General features: G+C 42.7%; 1 long non-coding RNA gene across 1 annotated transcript; it reads left to right on the top strand.

Moving 5' to 3' along the window:
- The first annotated feature begins 12,978 nt into the window (after positions 1-12,978).
- Positions 12,979-21,120, top strand: LOC120386605. The gene is made up of 3 exons (XR_005589797.1): positions 12,979-13,111; positions 14,551-14,681; positions 18,771-21,120. It is a non-coding gene; the product is annotated as an uncharacterized LOC120386605 (long non-coding RNA).
- Positions 21,121-21,578: the final 458 nt, after the last annotated feature.

The raw sequence follows: 21,578 nt of genomic DNA, 5'->3' as shown, positions 1-21,578 counted from the left end.
ATTTCATCACCCCTTCCCCCCACATTCAAGTGGTTTGTAACCCAACCCCAGCCAAAATCTATCACTTGGACAACACAGCTCTGTTTGCTGGATACCTAGGTGGATTAGGTGTGAATGTAAATATAATCTGTCCCTGAAGCCTTAGCCCCCAGCTCATCACTAGCTGTCAGGGAGAGCTCATTTAGACTTTGCTTACAAATCATCATTTGAAATTATTAGGTTGGCCAACATCACCGAAATGAATGCAGTGACATCATAAAAAACAGCTGTATAAGGAAGCAAGGAAGCTAGTCTATGTTCATACTTTTCAAATCTATTATACTTTTTCAGATACACATATTTTATCATACACTGTATAAGCTTTTAAAGTGTGTATTAATGTTTCAGTTTAAATTCAGATTTCCAAACAGTCACTAAATTGGTATGTAATTAGCTCACAAAACTGGGGGGGGTGTTGGGAAAATTCAGGGGAGGGGTGTACACCCGCCTTGGGGGTGGGGTGTAGGGAAATCACTGCACCTCAGTGGCTAGCCCTGGGAAATTAAAAAAACGAGTGATTTGGTGGCTGTGAAAACTTATTATTAGAGATCGGAAAACTGTACTAGGTGGCAGCAGATTGGAGGTGATAGGTCATCAGACATCAGCTTCTGACTATCTCCCTAATGCTAGTTGGGAGCAACTCTGGTGCAACTAGATGAAAATACATGGGGGGGGGGCAAATAAATAGGGGACTAACATGATGTATGCAACACAAACAAAATGCACCCCCTACCCTCACTATTATTTATTTACTAAGGTGCCAAGAGTGTGCTGGGTGCTGGACATAACACCGAAATGAGGCCCCGAAAAAGGGGAGAACCTAAGGTTCAATCATGGTTTTGCCATAAGCTTTGCATTAAGGGACCGTGCATTGCAGCATGGACCCTGGAGCAGCCTCAGAGGGAGCGTGTGAGTGAAGGGATTCGATACCTGTTGCAAGTGCTGCACACTGCCCCAGGCAGCAGCTCCGTCATCAGGGGCATTGGAGGGATGGAGCCACAATTTGCAAATGACCATTACAACAACCAACACCTTGTACTTAAACACCCCTGAACTTTAGATGTTTGAAATCTGGCTCTGGGCTTGCATCTATTTTGAGTGAGTCGCCATACAAGCCAGTATAGGGTTCATATTGTAGTAGCTCAATGAACAGCCTATCCAGTCCCAGGTAGCACTGGGATATATTGAACCATGTGGCTTTTCAGCATGAAATTTTGCACAGGTGTTGTTGTAATTACAATACACTGGGGAAATTCAGCGTCCCTTCGATCTCATACTTCTCTCTGCTGTGTGCTGACCGAGCACTTTTATATGCGTGGCTATAATTTAAAACATGCAGGAATGCGGGCTGATTCCAGACCTGCTAAGGGGTTTGCCTCACAAGATGTTTGTTTGTTTGGGTGTGTTCCTTTGTTTCTGCCTTAGGCAAAAAGAAGCTCATTTGTAAAAGGGACAGGAAATGAGGCAAGTCTTGATCATGGGAGTTTTTCACACTGTACCCAACCGTCTTACTGGTAAGACAGAGGCAGGGGCGGCTCTAGGAATTTGGCCGCCTCAAGCACGCTGGTCCCGCGGCTCCGGGGGACCTCCTGCAGGCATGACTGCGGAAGGTCCGCCGGAGCCGCCTGCCGCCCTCCCGGCAAAATGCCGGCCCTGGACAGAGGTCTAGGTTTAATTAATTTATTTTTTAGATTTACAAAATACACTAATCACACACACAAACTGGGCATTTTGCAAACCTTTTTTTTTAAAGCGTGTGTTCACTTGAAGTTTGGCACGATTAGCCTTTGATCATGCTAGTGCTAGTCTCTGGGTGGAATTTGTCCCTATGCAGAGGACCAGAAAATGCATATGCACCACTTAAAGCCCAAGTAATCCCTCAGTGACTATTCCCTCCTTGCATCCCTGGCTCTGCACAGCGCCATGAAGGGGGCAGGAGGCAGTGATTCCATGTTATCCCTCCACAACGGCAGACCGAGCAGATCAACATCACTGGGTGAAGTAATCTGCGCTGGCGTTGTTTGTGCAATGGTCCCACACACCCGGCCACCTGGGGAGGCATTGTCCAGGCTGTGGCCCAATTCCTCCAGGGTTCTCCTGGCCCAATCCGTATGTGAGCCAGTGGCTAAGTGCTACAGTTTGGCTCAATGGGACTACTCATGGGAATATGTGATACTCAATGTAAGGGTGGCAAAATCAGGCCCATGCTAAAAATAAAAAATAAAATTCAACAAATCAATCCAACATTTTTTAAAGGACTCGGCCCAGTTTAAATTGCAGTATACCTGCTTTCCACACCCCCCCCCCACATCCTCTGCAACCTATGTCCTCATGCAAAACTCTGAGCACATTGAGGAATCCAGTGGCATCAGATTCAGGGCAGCAGTGTGAATCAAGGACCTTTCATCAAGAACGTCCTGCCAGCAGCCCCTCTGATGTTTATCTGAGGACTGTTAGCTTGAATGCCTTGGCTGATCTGAGCGCTGTAAAAATAGCAGAAAACTAAGTGGTCCCAATTGTGATGGGCACCATGATGTTTTTATGCAGGGGCCAAGACTTGAGTAGCAGATGTTCCTTTAGCCATCAGTGCTGCAGCAGGCAGGCAGAGCTGGAGGAAGGAGAACTTTGCTCAGTCTGCCGAGGGTCCAGTATTACATGTTGAGGTTTAGTGCTTGTGTGGTGACAGCCTGACCTCAGCTGGTATTCCTGAGACCTTGATGTCGCACCAAACTAGGTCCCTCCTGAAACCTCTTCAGGGTAATGAAAAGCCGGGCATCCAGGAGGAATTTGCAGAGGTCACAATACAACTGTGGGAGGGGAAAGGAAAGAGGGGCACAATTCCCCTTGTTAGATATAGGGTGATAAGAGACTTCCCTGTATAACAGATCAACAACTGAGCCCCATTTTGTCTCAGTAACTTAGTCCCTGCACTCTTATGTATTCAGGTGTATCTTTAATTTGCCAAACATTTCCCCATCACCCAACATAAATAAAAGTGGGAAGTAAAACAAGTAGGTGAAAATGCTTAAAGCCTGATTAGCAAGGGCGGTGAAGCTTGCTGGGCACAAACAAAAGAAGTAATTATTGTAGGATGTACACAAATGCACTGCATGATCATTGATCATGATAGGAGTGGGAGATTTATGAAAGCTCGGTAAATCTCACGCCTTCCGCCTCACTCCCTGCTCATTTCAGTAGGTATCAGCTGTGAATACTGAATGCCCAAATTACATACTTTCGGGGGTATTAATTCAACCCGGTTATCCCATTATTCCCACAGAGTTTTCTAGTGTTATCTTTGGACACCAGAGCAGGGAGGCGTAATTATTAGGGTGATATTTCAGAACTGTCCTATCACCAATGCAAACCACTCTCTTAATTGGGTTCACCTAAAGAATATGAAGTTTCCTCACTGGGAATTTTATGATGCTTATCTGTGATTTATAACATACTTATTGATGCAGCAGTTAACAGATTAGATTGCTGAATGCTAAGACTTATCTCACAGCCTATGGAAACAAAGTGTCTTCTTAATCAATCATCTTGCTAGATATTTATCTGGCTTCATTCCTAAGAGGATCACTGGGAAGTGGTGCCATTGCTCAAAGAGGAAATGGAAAAAAAAGAAAACAGGGAAAAGAAAATGCATTCATTGTTGTTTCCCGTTTATGCCCCCATACATAGTCCCAGCGGCTCATTCTAGGTGAGTGATATTGGATTTCTTGCAAGAGTCCTCAGTCAGGTGCTACATTGCTAAATGACTTCATTTATAAGGTAAGTATGTCTCTGAACTAACAAGGGAAGGTATCTTCTCTCACATCTCCATTTCCCTCCATGAGATCCTGGGGATCTTCAGAACAGAATTCCAGATATTGCTTAAGGCAAGAAGAGCTGGCCAGCTAGTTACAGTATCTCAGAAAGCCTTTTGCTTTAATATCTGTTTTCAGTGGGACTGGGCAGTAAACCTGATTGTCCACTGTCCTGCCCACACACTCATGCCAGACCTTCCTTTTTCCTAATTCTCAAAGTCTGTTGAGCTGCCCAGAACAGTGATATTCACCCTAACACAAAGGAATTACACAAGCAGCTTTGCTGTAGAATCTGGTTAACATAGTGTACTCTGACTCCTCTTGGCCTTTTAGAAGCAAGGCTGCAGAGGGATGTATGTTTTGTCCAGAACCCAGAGTTGTACTTTCCAGGCCATTTCCGATAAAGACCTCTGTGCGGGGTCTGTTTTGTCTGAAATCCTATTCCCTCTTACCATACAGGTTCTCTTCTGTTCGTAAATGTAATCCTCTGCCCTGGAATTCTCTCCTTATTTTCTTAGTTATGATGAGAGCCAACAGCTGGACCATTTTGTAGACTTTGTTGACAGTACTCAGTTGTTACTTCTTTTTTTTCTTCAGACAGAGCCTGGCTCACTTTGTCTGGCTACTGTCTGACATGTCGGCATATACTACTCCAACTCCCAGCTGTTCTTTCCTTTCATGCTCTGGATTGTTCTTTGCATTATAGTCAAACATGGTTTTTTACTTCCACAGGGCTAATCTGTTTCCACAGCAACCTATAAAATGGAGGAATCTGATCCTAGAACTTTTCTGTAAAAGTTTTTACACATGTGCAAGCACACACATTGCTGTCTGTCTTAAAAGCAATCCTGGCAGCTATGATTTGAACACTGAGGCTGCAGAAACTCTCTTTACCCTAAACTAGCTACAAAATTCACCATCAAATGTCTGATTCTCATTGTTACCTCTGTTCCCCTTAAAACCAACCCAGGGTCACACTTGTATTAGTTTTATTACAATGCCGCTGTTAGGTCAGATAGAAAAGAGATGGAGCGTATTCATACACGCACACATTCACTGCATTCATGTCTTCATGCACCCACACACTTACACAGGTGGAGAGTTACCGGAGACAGCATGGAGGCCAAGAAGCCGAAGCATGGTAGATCTGGTGTGTCCGCCTGTGGTCACGAATCCAGGCTGCTGAGCAGGTCAAGCTTGTGTGCGTGGCTGCTTCCTTTTATTTTGGAACTGGGCGCTCTGGTCACGTACACTGAGTGTTTCTTCTGTGTCCGTCACCAAGAAGCAATCACAGTCCCTGTTCCTTTCATGCATCTTTTCTTTACAGCACTCCGTGATTGCCTTCTCAGGGCAGACTACATCAGGCACATCTGGCTCCTGGCTCCAGGCTCTCTTCTCCTTCCAGTTCCTCTCCGCCCAGTCCCACATACACTCCCTTGTTCACACTCCCTTATCTTCCCCACACACTCCCTCATTCACACTCTCTCTGATTGAGTGATGGGATATTACAAATCTTGGAAGTTCATACAAGTGGTAACTTGATAAGGTTATGGAGCTTGCAAAGGTTACAAAACTTAAGGCTATGCTAACAATCACTGAAGTTACAAAGTCTGCAAAAAGGTTGCAGAACTTAATGATACAAGTTACAGATCTTACAATTGCATTTGAGTGGAGGCTTTACATAACACTCATTACATGTGATATGTAGAAAATGAAATAGAATATCTTCCTGGAAGTACGGTTAGAATTAAAAAATGGATATGTGAAACAAAATTATTGGAGTATCCATATTGCCTCACCATCGGTGGTTTCCATGTCAGATTTGCAAGTCAACAATACGATTGGCTAGTCAACTGCCAGCATTGCAAGCTCACCCTGGAACTGAAATATCAAGCTGCCTTCTTTCTGCTTTGTGTGTCACCAACAATCAATATTCTGGAATCTAAACTTGCCTGGCAGCATTGTTACATGAGGAAGAAAAAATTACAACTTGCCACTCAGAAGCACTGTATCCAGTGACTTCTTGCCAGTCATCCAAACAGATGTGATTCACAACAATGAATCTCTATCCCCAGTCTGATCTCAATATAACTCCTATGGTTGTGTGCACAGATTTGCATGGGAAGATGGGACATGAGAGCATGAATCAAGTAGATGGCCATCTAACTAACAATCTCCAGAAGCTGAACTTGTTTGCACGGCAGATGGAGGGACTATTTTTGAAAACTTGGCTCATGGGAAGCAGATATGTTGAGTCAAAAGGCACCACTATTCATCACTTCTCCTGACTGTAGCAGCTCTTTAAAAGTCGCTTTGATTGACTTAAGACTTGTGTTGGATGAACCTGAGGGGGTTAAATGAAGCAGACCCTGTGCAGGATCCATTCATAGGGGGTAACAGTAGGCCACCATCTGCAGGATCATACCAAGTTAGATTTCTACAGAGCCCCAAACTTCAGGGAAACCAGCCTACTCTATCCCCTACTCCATCCCTCCCAGTGCAACCTGTACCCCTCCAGCTACCCACCTGCCTCGAGAGCCCCACAACTCTTCCAGTGGGGCTAAGGGGTTGTTGACCTCTCTCAGTTCTTCTGTCAGTGTGTACTGGCATTTAGTCAATACACGGGCTGTTCCCTAGGGGCTTGACTAATAAGAATTGCTTCAAAGTTAAAAGGGTGCTTGCAGGACAGAATAAAGCCTGCCCCACCACCCCTTCCTCCAGAGGGTGAATATTCCCTCTTTGGCTGTATTGGATGCTAAATTAGCCCCTGGGCAAGTAGCTGCTCATAGACTTGAGAGGAGATCAGCACACTATATGGGATGCCTGGGTTTCCTATGAAAGAAGCTAAGCCCTGGTCTACACTATAGAGTCAGGTTGACGTAAGGCAGTTTATGTCGACCCAACTCTGTAAGCATCAACACTAAAATGTAGCTCCCACTGACGTAATTCACCCACAACACCAACTAAATAACTCCACTTCCACAAGAGGTGCAGCGCTTAGTCAATGTAGTCAGGTCAATGCAGTGTCAGTGTAAACACTGCGTTGCTTACGTCAATTGTTGCTGCCTTTCAGAAGCCGTCCCACAATGCCCCACACTACAGTTAAATCACCGCTGACACAAGAAACCTAGTGTAGACATGCAAAAGCGATTTAATTACTGTGGTGGCTGTATGTCGCTGTAGCTTAGGTTGACTTAATTTGTTAGTGCAGACTTGCCCTAAGTCTTATGGGATGATAACCTTGTTGTTCTTCTAGCAGTGCGAGAAGGAATGTTTCTGGGGTTTCATGGGTTACCTTCTCAGGTTAGATTCAGGCACCTCCAGGCCACTCAAAACCTGGCACTATGAAGAAATAGGAGAGTGATGAGGCCATTTCTGTCCCCAACAGAAGAAACAAGACTAGGTTCTGAAGGGGAAGGGCATTCGTTCAGGAGCATAGGGGTACTAGATCTGCCCTGGCATTTGTTTTGAGGTAGGGCTAGAGCCTCAACCTATCTTGATTTCAGGTGGGCTCATGGTTCCAAGCAAGTTTTTCACCCAGCTCCACTGAAAACCAATTTTAAAATAAATCTGTAAATGCAATCTGCAGAAAAACTGCATTCTGTTAAGATTTATGTAACAAATCATGGGTGTGCTGTTAATCCGGTCCCAGGTCTCTTTCATTGCACACAAAGCACCAAGAATATAATGGTAATAAGAAAATAAACCCAAAATACCTCTGGCTGACAAATGATATTTCTGTTTAACATATTTATATATACCCAACCAACCTCAGTGAGAGATTTCATTTCTGGATAGACCAATTCCATTATATTAGAGACGGGAAGCTAAGTCCCTTGGATGGAAAGAGCATATACTAATGATCTGATAAGTTTCAGGTGAAAAATAAAACATCATTTGTCTTCTGTGTTGAGACATTGGTGGGAATTTAACCATAACATGGAGTGGAGTTGTCTGCACTTCCTAAGGCTGTTGGAAACCCCTGGTTCAAATATTGTTGCCCCTTTTCAACCAAAGCAGCTAATCAAAGTTTGGAGCCTAGTGTGTGTGTTCCAATTGTATGTAGAAATGGATGGAGTCTGTTTTTTTAACGCAGTTTTGTTTATTTACCAATCGTGTACAAAGTCCTGTGTCGCTGAACACAGAAGGAATCAAATGGCACCAAACAGCTTTGTTTGCTGACAACACCAAGGGCAGTCTTTATCTTGCCCCCGACCTGTTCCCGGACACTATGCTTTCAGATGCTCCTTCAGGCTGTCTATCTCTCTCTTCAGTCTGTTCTTGTCTGACCTCATTTTGTGTGCTTGCGCTCCCTCATCTATGCAAAACAATACTCAGCCAAAAGCTCCTGGGCAGCTTCACCCACAACTTTTATCTCAGGTGGGGCTCACACCAACAGTTATGGTAACTGAAGGGTGTCAACCCAGAACAGGTCTCACTCACCTCATAACAATACTCTATCACCAAACTGAAGAGAAAGTCTGTTTCCTCTGCACCTATTGTAGGTCTCCTGGATATCACTAAAGCACCCCCTGTTAAAATACTGGCAGCTAAACACATCACTGATATAATAGCCCGGGTCATATCAATATTTAAAAACACAGTTTTGAGGAACATTCCAGCTCCTTGTACATGCAGAGTTTCTAGTTCATTTGCAAAATCCCAGTGGTGAGAAATTATTGACTGTACTATCAGAGGATAATGAGGTACTCTGCATAATGTTAACACTGGGGAACTCTCATGGAGCAGGAGGATTTGCGAACCTCTCAGACTACTTTTGGGGTTCACCAGATTAGTTTGAGTCCATGAAGCTTCTCCCTCCCAATCCAAACACAAAAAAAGACTTTTTTTTTGTCTGGCTAGTCGGGAACTTGGAATCAGAGTCATAGAGTTTAAGGCCAGAAGGGACCACCAGATCATCTAGTCAGACTTCCTGTATATCATAGGTCACCAGCATCACCCAGCACCAGCACACTAAACCCAATCACCAAAATTAGACCAAAGCATTACAGCTCTCAGGACACTAGACTTACGTGCCACAGGCAGGGAATAGGAGGGACTGAGATGTACCACTGCCTGAGGCCCCCACAGTGGCAGGGAAATGAGTAAGTGAGCTATATCCAGATAATCCTGGCAAGTGACCCACTCCCACACACTTCAGAGGAAGACAAGGTCACCGCCAATTTGACCGGAGGGAGAATTCCTTCCCAACTCCACATATGGTGATCAGTTAGACCCTGAGCATGCAAGCAAGAGCCGGCCAGCCAAGCACCTGAGAAAGAGAGAGAGTGCTCAGTGCCATGTCAGAGCCCTGGCCCACCCTGTCCAGTGTCCCATCTCCAGCCGTGAACATTTCTGATGCTTCAGAGAAGATCAAAACCCGCCTCCTTCTCTCCCAGAATACATGGGGCTGGGGTGGACACTCCCTTTCTGGTCCCTTGCAGGGGGCTGGCTGAAGCCCTGAAACATGAAACAGAAGACATAAACTGGAACGGAGCCTCAGGTGCTGAGTCCTGCTCTCCACCATCACAAACTACCCCATCAAAAAATTGCACTCATAAATTTGTCCAGCTTTCTCTTAAAACTAACTAAGTTGTTTGCCACCCAACTCCTACTGGAAGGCTGTTCCAGAACCTCAACCCCTCTGAAGTTTAGAAACCTTCTAATTTCCAGCCTGAATTTGTTCATAGCCAGTTTACACCCATTGGCTCTTGTGCCAACTTTGCCCTTTAGGTTAAATAGCTCTTTACTCTCCCTGGTGTTTACCCCCTGATGTACTTATAGACAGCAATTATATCCCCTCTCAGCCTGCTTTTGGCTAGGCTAAATCAGTCTCCTCTTATAAGGTAGGCCCTCCATTCCCCGGATCATCCTCGTAGCTCTTCTCTGCACCCTGTTTCAATTTAAATTAATCTTTCCTGAACACAGCTGGCCAGAACTGTACACAGTATTCCAGCTGAGGTCTTACCAGTGCTGTGTACAATGGAATTAATACTTCTCTATCAGCTGAAAATGCCTTGCCTGATACACCCATTGCATTTACCTTTTTCACAGCCGCATCACATTTATGGCACATAGTCATCCTCATTGACACACCCAGGTCTTTTTTCTTCATGTTGCTTCCAACTGATGAGCCCCCAGCTGACAGTAGAAGTTCTTATTATTAGACCCTAAGTGCATGACCCTGTACTTTGTACTATTGAGTTCCACCCTATTTCTGTCACTTCAGATGAGGTCATCCAGATCTTCCTGTCTAATATTCCGATCCTCCTCTGTTTTGACAATGCCTCCCAACTTTGTATCATCAGCAAATTTCATTAGCTCACGTCCTATTTCTTGTGCCAAGGTCATTAATATAAATATTGAATTAGATCACTCCCACGACCTAACCTTGAGAAACTCTATTAGAAACTTCCTTCCAATCCATTCATTCACCTTTCAGCACAACCCCTTGCCTTTTCCTCTTCAGCTAATTCCATACTTATTATTCTTGTATTGATCCACATCTTCCCTCATTCAAGCAATAATTTACCATGTGGTGGTAAATGCTTTCCTGAAGTCCAAGTATTTTAGCTCTACTGAATTTCCCTTATCTAAAAAGTCAGTTATTTCTCTAAGAAGGAAATCAGGTTAGTCTGGCATCTCAATTATGATTTACCTCTGTGAATTTAATTATTTAATTATTCTTTCCTTCGCAATTTGTTCTAGAGTCTTGCATGATATATTAGGGATATATGGTCACCCTGATGATCAGACTGGCACAAATGGGTATTTTATATGCTATATGCATCATCTGTTTTTCCACTGGCATTTGTCTATGACTGCTCTCATTTCTAATTCTTCACCTGATTGTCTCTCCTCTTCCACACCACTCCTAAGGTGACTGTAAATCCAACAATGCTCAACTCTGAATCTTTTGATATTCAAAAGGTTTCAACATACAGTTAAGCAAATCTCTTGGGTATTTTGTGTTCCATTAACAGAGCATCTGAGCACTTCATAATCTTTATTGTCAACACCCCTATGAGGTAGAGAAGTGTTAGTCTCCCCATTTTACAGAGGGATGACTGAAGCACAGAAAGTCCAAGTGATTTGCCCAGCATTGTACAGGAAGTCCCTGGCAGAGCAAAGAAACGAACCCCATTTTTCTGAGCCCCAGGCTGGGACCCTGGTCACTAGACACACTCATCCTCTATAGCCCCACCTCTAATACCATGAGTTTCCATTGTTTGCAACAGAGTTATCACCAGGGATCCTAGACATCTATTTGCCATGGAAAAACGCAGAAAATGCAGAATTTGCTTTACAGAGACTCTTTAGTTTTTCATTTTGTGAAAAAATAAAAACATACGTTAACGATTAACTGAACTTTATTAAAAGTCCCAGTGTCACTTATTCAATGCACTCTTGTGGCTGATTTTTCAATGCGCTGTACATTTACAGTGTAACCCCATTTATCTGATCTAATTGGGACTGGGGCCCGATCAGATAATAAAAAATTCCGATAATCAGGAGAATTGGCAAAAAAAAAAAAAAATTTTTTTTTAAAAGTTACGATTGGGGACAGGGTGGCTCCGGGCAGTCACCGCCAAGCGGCAGTGGCTTGGCCCAGTCAGCTGGAGCCCCAACTGCCTAGGGCTGTCCACCAGAGCGCCAGCCACTGTTAGCCCCAGGTGGTTGGCGGTTCAGTTTATATGGAGAGCTGGATAATGGAGGCTCAGATAAACGGGTTGTCCTGTGTATCTGTAAACCATTGTGTTCAACTGAGATAGACGCTTCCTGGGTTATGCAAACCCGACTTATGCAAACCTGCACTTATGGAAAAAGTTCCGTAAGCATTTTTTTTTTTGGCGTAATTGTCAGGTATACGTCCCCGACTTACGCAAGGCATTCCAGAACGGAACACTTGTGTAAGTCGGGGAGCGTCTGTGTGTATATTGTGGCCAGGGATTAAAGTTCAGCATTTCATTTTAATCATGGAAAAACATGGAATTTTATGTATTTTTATTGGAGAATTTTGGGTTTTTTTATCACGGAAAACTTGGTTCTCTGCTTATCACCTAGGATAATCTACTGTAGAGATAGATATGTATGGGGTTTCACTGTGACTGAGTTATTCACCTATGTCAACTTTGTAGTTGTAGTTCACATTTTTATAAAATTCAGTGCTTGTCTCTTTAAAGCAAATTACACAAACTTTCAACAATGCTATTTTTCTTATACATTCATAGAGTCTGAGGACAGAAGGGACTGCTGTGATCATGTGACACAGATCATAGGGCTGCCCCGAACTAATTCCTGTTTGAATTGGAGCATTTCTGTTAAAAAAAAAACGCCATTCAATCTTGATTTAAAAATTGCCAGTGACAGACAATCCACCACAACCCTTGGCAAATTGTTCCAATGGTTAGTTATCCTCACTGTTAAAATACATGGGACCAAATTTTTAAAGGGGTGTGTGGGGGGTGGTGGTGGAAGGGGGCAGATAGTTTGTGCCTACAGATTATCTGCTCTCAGTACCTTTTGGGGGCACAAGTACTCAATGTACAGGTGAGAATGACCATTTTGTGGGCACAGGGCAGGCCAGAAAATCTGCAGTGTGACAGAGGGTGGACTGATATCCCAGAGCCTGGAAGTCCATCTGGCTGACTTGTATATAAAGACTTTTCCAAACACCTCAAAGCAAAGAAGCAGCTGACCTCTTTGCAACCAAGGCTTTAAGCTAATGGTTTTCAACCCACAGTCCGGAGACCTCTGAGGGTCCACAGATCATGTCTAGGATTTCCAAAGGGGTCTGCACCTCCATTCAAAAATGTTTAGGGGTCCACAAATGAAAAAAGGTTGAAAAGCCACTGCTTGAAGCTGAGTGTTAGAACGGCTTCCTTCACCTGGTTTGTAAATTAAGATAACTTTATGAAGCAATGGTTTGTGGTTTCCTGCTCATATTTTAAGATCAGACTCCTGATTCTAACATCAGCCAGTCTCAGCTTCTCAGAGCACCTCCCTAATATAATATGCTGGAGGAATTACTTAATTTCCCACAGCTGGCACAACCCTTCTGCCCTGACAACCCCTACATTTAAGACATGCAGCTGTGGTTGTTCCTCTGTCACAGAAAGCCTCTTAACCCTCTCCCTGCCACTCCCTGGCTGGGGCTTTTATATCTTGTCACTGGGAAGATTCGCTGCCTTTTATAGGCACAGCCATTGCAGTCTTATTTGTCCTATTTTTGTGCTCCTAATCAAGGCTTATGTAACCTGCTGGTAAGCGTGTGTTACAGGTACCCCTCTGTGCCTAATCCACAAGAATGAATACATTATACCTATAGCTACAGAGCTTCAGCTGAAGTTAAAATTGAAAGTTCCATGACTTTCATGCCTGTGCCCTGTTCTCTGGTCTGCTTGTTTTCACCTTTCCCTTTCTTATTTTCCCTGTGTTGTGTGCAGTTCTTGGAGGACGTACCAAAACTCTCTTAAGAAATCATGTTCTTGTCAGATTTCCAGCTCAGTTTTGAGTAGTTAGGAGAATAAGAGGCACCGCTAAATGCTTGGGTGTATATCAGAAATGAACCTGAACTCTTCTGAGATTTGCCCATCGCTTTGCCAAGGAAAAGTGTCTCACATGGCAGTCTGGGATATGCCGGTTCCCGAGAGTGAAAATTTTGCAACTGGAACGACTTGTTAATGGCATCATCACCATTCAATAATGCAGTCATACTGCATCTCAGTGCCACTAACTCTGCTGCAAGGGATTGTTCTACGCCAGCCCTTAGTAATGGTGACTGATGTGAGATTTCATGGGAAATCACTCTGGATTGAATGAGGGACAAAATAAAGGTCAAATCCTGACTATTCCTCTGCAAGTGCAAAGGGGCCTGACCCAGCGAAACAAATGTATTTGCACCATCATAGAGTCTTTAAAGATCTTGAACAGAGAGTCCATCTAACTGTGACCATGGGGCAGGAAAGGCAGGCTGGGCAGGAGTGATGGTGGCCACAGGGATTGCACTGGCCACAGGGGTTAACACAGCCCAGAAGCCTCGGTTGAGGTATGCTACTCTGTCAGCTTTCATGTGGATTCCCAGTCCACAGCCCAGACTCTCAGGCTGTGCACTGGAGTCCAGGATTTGTCCCTTAATACCCAGCACTCCGACCGACCCAACTGAAGAAAGCATTATTATGAGAAGACAGACATAGCTGGTTCCCAAGGAGATTTTTCCTCCTGTCTCAACCCCAGAAAGTGATTTTCTATTTTCCCACAGTATCCCCCTGCTTTAAATGACATGGCTGGAACAGCAGTGTCCCATGACCATGTTTTTATCATTCAACCCTTGGAAAGCAGTCAACACAGTACTGTCCCGTTCACAGTAACTTATAAATCATGGATGCATGTCTCTGCTTGGTGCCAGGCTCTGACTCAAGGAAAATGTGGCCTCCCGAATAAAACTCTCTCTGGGAGTGGACAATCCTAAGTCCAGGTAAGAAGCACAGAATATAGGAGGAAGGATCTAGTTGAAACATTTGTAAGAAGTATTTTCCAGCAAAGGTTGTCTTTTAAATTACAAGGGCTAGTTTTATAGCTATTGAATGTTTGTAGCTTCATGAATTGCAGAGACAAATATCTCAATGACCAATAAAACAAAAATGCTCTTGGATGCATCTCTGTCCCGTTAATCACTTCTTGATCCCATCTCTCTTTCCAGATCCACTCTCATATGTTCACTGTGATATTGTTTTTCACCATTGAAAGGCCATTCTTTCCAATGAGCTGGAGATTCTGTGGTGCATTCCTACGCTGACACCAACTGCTATGGCTGTTAATTCATAGTCAAAGGTAATTTTTCTAGACCCCATTTTTGTACTGCCAATATTGTGAGTGGGCAGTGGTTGAGAGAGCATTTCTGGGGAGGCTAGAGGCCTCAAGCAATAGATGAGGGGCAGTGGGGATGTGATGATTTGCAGGAATCTGTCTGTACAGTTGATTAATCCTGTGTGAGATTCTGAAATCTCTGTATGCAACTTTACCAAGCTACAAGCTTCATTTAGGTAGGGAGTGGCTAGTTGTCTTCTTTGATGCCTATTTACCTCTGGGGAGGCAAGGGGGTCAGGGGAGGGAATATGCATGCAGGTGGCTGCAGGGGGTTGCACTAGGGGATTGTAGGCTGGCATCTGGGCAGAGTGGCTAACTGGGAGATTGCAGACAGGGAATTGTTTTGGGGGCAGGGATAAGGAAGGGATTTGGATAATTCAGAGGTTCATAGGAACATAAGAACAGCCATACTGGGTCAGACCAAAGGTCAATCTAGCCCAGTATCCTGTCTGCCGACAGTGGCCAATGCCAGGTGCCCCAGAGGGAATGAACAGAACAGGTAATCATCAAGTGATCCAACCCTCGTTGCCCATTCTCAGCTTCTGGCAAACAGAGGCTAGGGACAAATGGGATATATATCGGAGTATATTGTCATAAGCCCACAAAAAGGCTAAGGCAGAGTCTTTTGGCTGGTAGAATTCCTTTTATGTAGTTATATTTCAAGTAATAATCTCAGTTTTCCTCTACTGGCAAAAACACTAGCAAACTGACAGGAGGAAGAGGGTATGGGGAAACTTGCATTGATACATGGCCAGCTAAAAAAAACCTGTACATTTATCTATCTAACAACACTTCACAGTTGCCAGATTTATGTGCACACTGTATTTAGCCCTGTACTAGAATTTATAACTCCCCTTTTAGACATTGTAATTCTTTCCCTCTGCCAGAAGAAAAGCATATGCAGAAGTAAAGAAGGAAAATTTCCCCTATGAACCAGTCTGTTTTGTGTATCGGCTCAAAGAGTCTAAAATATATTTAGGAACCTTAATGACATAGATAATATTTCCTTGCCACAAAACCTGCCTTGGTGGCTTTCTAGACACTGGACACTTTTGCTCCCTCAAATAGACACTTGGGGCTAGATTTGCAAAAGCGTTTTCGTGTCTCACTCACATTGATTTTAATGGGAGTTAGGTGTGTGGGCACTTAGAAAATCCCACTAGGTGCCAATCTGCATCTTTAGGAGCCTGAGTTCCTCAGAAAATCTCGCTCTTTGGTAATTAGGAACATTTTACCCTCAGGTGAGGTACTGTAAGAGACGACCTACTTTTGCCACTTCCATAATTTTTGGTGTTCACTGAAACAATGCTCCTTGCTGAGTGCATATTTCTGCTTCACAAAATTCAAGAGTTGAATTGTCTTTCCTCCAGACATGCATCACACAAATTACAATTGTGGCTTACATTTACATCCTGTACGTTTTCCAGACATTACTCATCAGTGAGTTTTTGTAAAGTTTCATACGGGTTTCACCCACTTGGTAATTGTTACAAAATTTCTGAAGGCTTTTAAGAGTCATTAGGGCTAATGCTTCTTGGATTGTTTTCCTCAGAAGAAAACCAAATGATGTGTTTTGCTTTGATGTTGAATTTCATGTTAAATATTATGAATCAGTTTCACAACATTTTTGAAACTTAAATGGAATTTCATCAAAGCAGTCATCATAGGCCCTAATGCCAACTCTGAGCTACTAAATGTGGAATGGTACAGAATCATATAATGGCAGTTCGACTTTATGAGTAATAATTATCAATAGTCTGTCATAGCAGTTCTGTTGTAATTTCATACCTCACCCTAGACATGTTGTTTACTTTACCTGGCATATATCAGCAGCCGTCTATGGCAGTAGTATTTTGAAGATTTTTTTCCCCTATGATGACATGATCACATATATAAAGTTTTGCTTGACTCTTCATCCTTGCAGCATATACTGCTAATCGGGTAGTTCATCAAACAGAAATGTTAATACCAGAGCCTTTTTGGCTCAAATTAAACCCACCATTCCTAAGATACCAGTATTTGACTTAGTTTTGCAGCCTTCTCTGGATTCCCACAAAGATATCTGCCGTGTGCTATGTATGTGTGCATCAAGTCTTGTTGATTATTATTCAGTGTGACAGTGGGATGACTGATAAAATAAATGAGGAAAATAAATAGTAGAATTAGATTTTAATTTCTTTTTCTCTTGATTGCTCACAATGTGCGTTCGTAAAGGCATGAAATTATGGCACCTTTTCTGTATTAAAAAATGCCAAGAATCTGTCTAGAGTCCCTTGTAGAAGGGCTGATCTTGCAAGAAGAGAAAAGGAGGAGAGGGAAGCCGTTTAATGGAAACAAAAAAATTAAAATGGCCCCTTCTTTGAGTATTGCCTATATTTACAAACACACGTGTCAGATGCTATTGTGACAATGTGGTGCTGGATTTTGGAAGTGTTGGTTATACATACAATACACAGTACTGTCACGCTAACATGTTTGTGGATGAGCAATATTCACTTCATTCTAGAGGAGCTTTGCCTGAGTGAGTACTGTAGGTTTGGCCCATAGACTTAGGCACTAACAGCTGGCGTTGCCTGGAAAATGGAAATCCTTTGCTGCCAAAAATTTCACATTTTTGAAAAAAAAGTTTCATCCCAAATTGGGACAAAAATATTTTTTTTTTCTGTGAGAATGGATTTCAGGGGAAATGATTTACCTGGCTTGTCAGGAACCTGCCTGGAAGGTTCTTGTCAATTTGACTTTCTTGTCATTTTGATTTTCCCCAGATGGACAAATCAATTTTTTTGACACTATTAAAATTTTCCTGCAAAAAACCCCCCAGACAACAACAACGCAATAACAAGATTTTGGTAAAAAGAAATTTTCCATCAGAAAATCATTCTGATGGAAAATTCCTGACCATCCCTACAAAATAGTTTGCATGTATCTAATCAGGGTAATATCTCCTCAACAGGTCCAGTTTGTGGAGTCTTTACTCACCTGTAAAAGCAGCAAAGAGTCCTGTGGCACCTTATAGACTAACAGACGTTTTGGAGCATGAGCATCCAAACGAAGTGGGTATTCACCCACGAAAGCTCATGCTCCAAAACGTCAGTTAGTCTATAAGGTGCCACAGGACTCTTTGCTGCTTTTACAAATCCAGACTAACACGGCTACCCCTCTGATACTTTACTCACCTGGTGAGCACTTATTCATGTGAGTAGACACATTGGGTTCAATGGGAGTATTTGTGTGAGTAAGTGCTCAGACATATTCAAGTCTACCACGGACATATACATTTAAAAGCTACATACCACTTCCATTTGTATGTATCTGTGTTGTAAATCATTCCAGTTTTAGAAATATATACTGGAGAGATTAGATGGGGGTACATTTTGCTGAATTTATCAGATGTTACCATGGTAAGATTAAATACCTTTTAGGACCTGATTATGTGAGATAAAAGAGCACCCAGAAGTCTCACTGGAGTCTGTAAGCCAAATCGTGTCCTTGTTCAGTCCTTCCGTAGGCAAATTTGCCATTGACTTCACTAGTTTTAGCATCTAGCTATGAATTTGAGTACTACCGTGTAATTCCAGTTATCCAAATTCCCTTTATCCAAAAACCCTAGTTATCTGAATTCACAGCATAACCCCCATATAGGTAGCTTGTCACTTCTGTTTATACGAACACACGATTATCTGAAAGTTTTGGCTGTCTCACAGGCCATTTAAATAACTGGAAGGGTACTGTGCATATTATACTTTAGAAATGTCGGATCCTCTGAGATCCAACACTCACTGCCAGTCTTGGCTTCTAGGACATTGTGCACATGTCTGTTGTGCAGAAACTAAACATATACGTTTTCCTGAACTAGTCCTGTTAGAGGCAGCTGCTGTTTCATCAAACATATTCCAGTTTATTAGATAAAAAAGTTAATAATTTTTATAGAAAACCTTGGAGGGAGAGACCTATTCCTTTTTTGTTTATAAAGCACTGGAAGCTTATTTTGGTAATGGATCTTTTACTTTACTGGAATTCAAGGTACTAATGTATATTCTACGTCTTTTATAGGTGTCTGTTTACAGTTGTGGCTGTTGTTGGAAATGGAACTTGGACCACCAACTCATTTCACATAAGTGGATGGTACACCTTTTGGTCACTAGAAACCTGTCCTGCATGCTAATTAGTGGAAGAATATCCTATTATTAGTCCTTTGAGCTATCTAGTAACTGGTGTGAACTTAGTTTATAATTGATTATTGATCTGTTATACCATAATGAGTTTCCTGGCACCACTGCAGTCTATTGGGTTAATCTAGCTACTAAACATGCATACTGAGTGGTTTAGTCCTCCCTCAGTATAGCTTGTGCATAGCTCTTATTCACATTAATGGGAGCTACGTGCTCACACTGAGGAAAGGAATACTTATTAGGTTGCATGTTACAAACTCCAGAGAAATGATTGCAAGGCAAGTCTAGTGTTCATGGCCAAGGGCTGATTTTTTAAAATGAATATCTCAGCTGTTCTTTCTATGCAAAAACCAAAAACCAAACAAAAAAAAAACACTGCTAGACAGTGTCACTACATAATAACTGTCTAAATGTCATTGTTATATCACACCTAGTTTTGCGTTACTGTACCTAAGCTTAAAAAAATATTCCAAAATATATGAGTTTCTTAATTTCACTATACCTAGGTTTGTTCTGGCCACATTGAAATCAATAGGAGTTCTGCACTGACTTCAAAAGGAAGAAGATCATGCCTTAAGATATGTGCTACATTTGTGCACAAAAATCATCCTGCTCTCTGCTGACATCCCATGTTTTAGAACTTTTAGCCCAGACAGGATATTTATTGACAGGCTGTAAACTCCTGAACAATGAGATTTATAAGGGGAAATGCACTGCTGACACAATATTAGATACCGGGCCAAATTCATTCCTGGTGTAATTCAGTGACATTGGGTGAAGTCACTAGGCTATATATTTGTGAGCAGCGATGTCATAATTTGCCCAATTCCACACTGAGATCACCCAGATATGTAATCTACCTGTCTTGATGACTTTAATATTATAGAACTAGGGACAGAAATTTCCATGGGATTTGGGCATCTAAATCTCTTAGTTTCCTTTAAAAAATCCCATCCTGGACTCAGGGCAAGGTAAGGGAGGCTCATCTATGAGCAGTGCTGGTCTTGGTGGGATTCCAAAAGGGTGTGGACATTTATTTGGGTAACAAGAATATCCAGATTAATGAATGTGCACTCGGTGCACTTGCACATACCAGGGGGAATGCTCTCCCCCGCCCCTCAAAACAACTCTGGGACAGGGAGAGGGCAGGTCATCATCTGGAGAGGGCCCTGCCTGCACGCTATGGCAAGAGCTCACTGGCCGGAGTGGGCAGGCCTGCAAAGCCTGCAGGACAAGAGCTGCTGCAGGATGAGTGTGGGGTGGGCTCACTTTTCAATAACCCTCCCCCTGGGACCTCCCACCCCTGGGGCCAGTGGAGATGTGGGGTCCCCCATTGCCATACTACATAGGGCCACAACATTCTTTAATTGGGCAATGCCACAGTTATCATAATTAATGCTAACAAAGTTTGGAAGAGATGTTAACCCTCATACTAATCTGATCACTAAATATTAGAAATTAGGAGGAAACCTAATGTGGAGAACAGATTATCCTACATGTGAGCTTTCTTGCATGGTTCTCTGCTGCAACTGGTGCTGGCCGTTGTCAGAAACAGGATGCTGGAGTACATGGCCCATAGGCAATGCTCTGATGTCTTGCAATACATTTACAACTGATGTCCTCCAGAGTATACTTGATACTAGATACTTTCAAAAGATCATATATTAAGGGTCAGATTCTGACAAGCTTACTTATGTTGATTAATAACTTAATGTAAAGGTGGCTGAATTTAGTCTTGAAGGAATAGGTTATATTTTTAATCTCCCAGATACCTCTGAGAATACGGTTATTATATTTATATCAGATTATTATATTTTTCATGCACCGAAGGCCTGATTTTCAGGTAGTCATAAATCAATTGGAAAGTGGGCCACAAACCCATATGTACTATAGAATAATAATAACTAGGTGTTTCAGTGCCACGTAAAGAAATAATCCGCATAACAAAATATTCTTCCAGTGATTTGGTATGGTTGCCTCCTAGAAATTGGAAGACCTAGAGTTGTTGGTTTCAGGACCTCCGAGGCAGGTCCTGAATACCATGGTAGCTGAATGCATATGTTTACTATTACTTATTCCACATATTTGTTTAATCACGTAAATAAATGAATGTTGCATCGCATGACCTTTCTGGGTTCCTTTCTGGGTTCTTTCATATTAGTTTTGCTCTTGTTTATTTTTGTACGTTTCATTATTAATGAGCCTGGAAGTACTTTACTCTTTCATGTCATATTCCATCCTATGATTATTTATTTACACTTGGTTTTCTTTTGCCGTTACTGTGTATGTTCAGAAAATATATATTAAAATTCAAACACGTTTATTGTAGGAAGAAAAGAGGTTCAAGTGTAGGTTACATACAGGGAATTTTTCTGAGAATTATTCCCAACTACCATTTAAAACAAACAGGCACAGAGCTTAACAGTATTTCAGCAAGACTACATAGCTTCCTCTTTATACACAAGGAAAAAGTCCCCAAAACTAAGTCCCTGTAGTGGCTGGTTCCTCCTGCTCAGTCTCGGAGGGAGGCCACTCTGCCTCACTCCACCACCTAGCTATCAAGAGTCAATTGGCAGGGGATTAGCCAGGTATAGGATGCTTGAATGGTCTAGGATCCTGGGAGGGAAGCGGGTAACTAGCCGTCTGTAAGCCAAGCTCCCTCACTTGGGCAGAGAGGAACCACAATCAG

This window comes from Mauremys reevesii, linkage group 1, assembly GCF_016161935.1.
Source record: "Mauremys reevesii isolate NIE-2019 linkage group 1, ASM1616193v1, whole genome shotgun sequence".
In the NCBI taxonomy this organism is placed as follows: domain Eukaryota; kingdom Metazoa; phylum Chordata; order Testudines; family Geoemydidae; genus Mauremys; species Mauremys reevesii.
The sequence above is the reverse complement of the archived record's forward strand: the minus strand, read 5'-3'. Positions and strand labels throughout refer to the sequence as shown.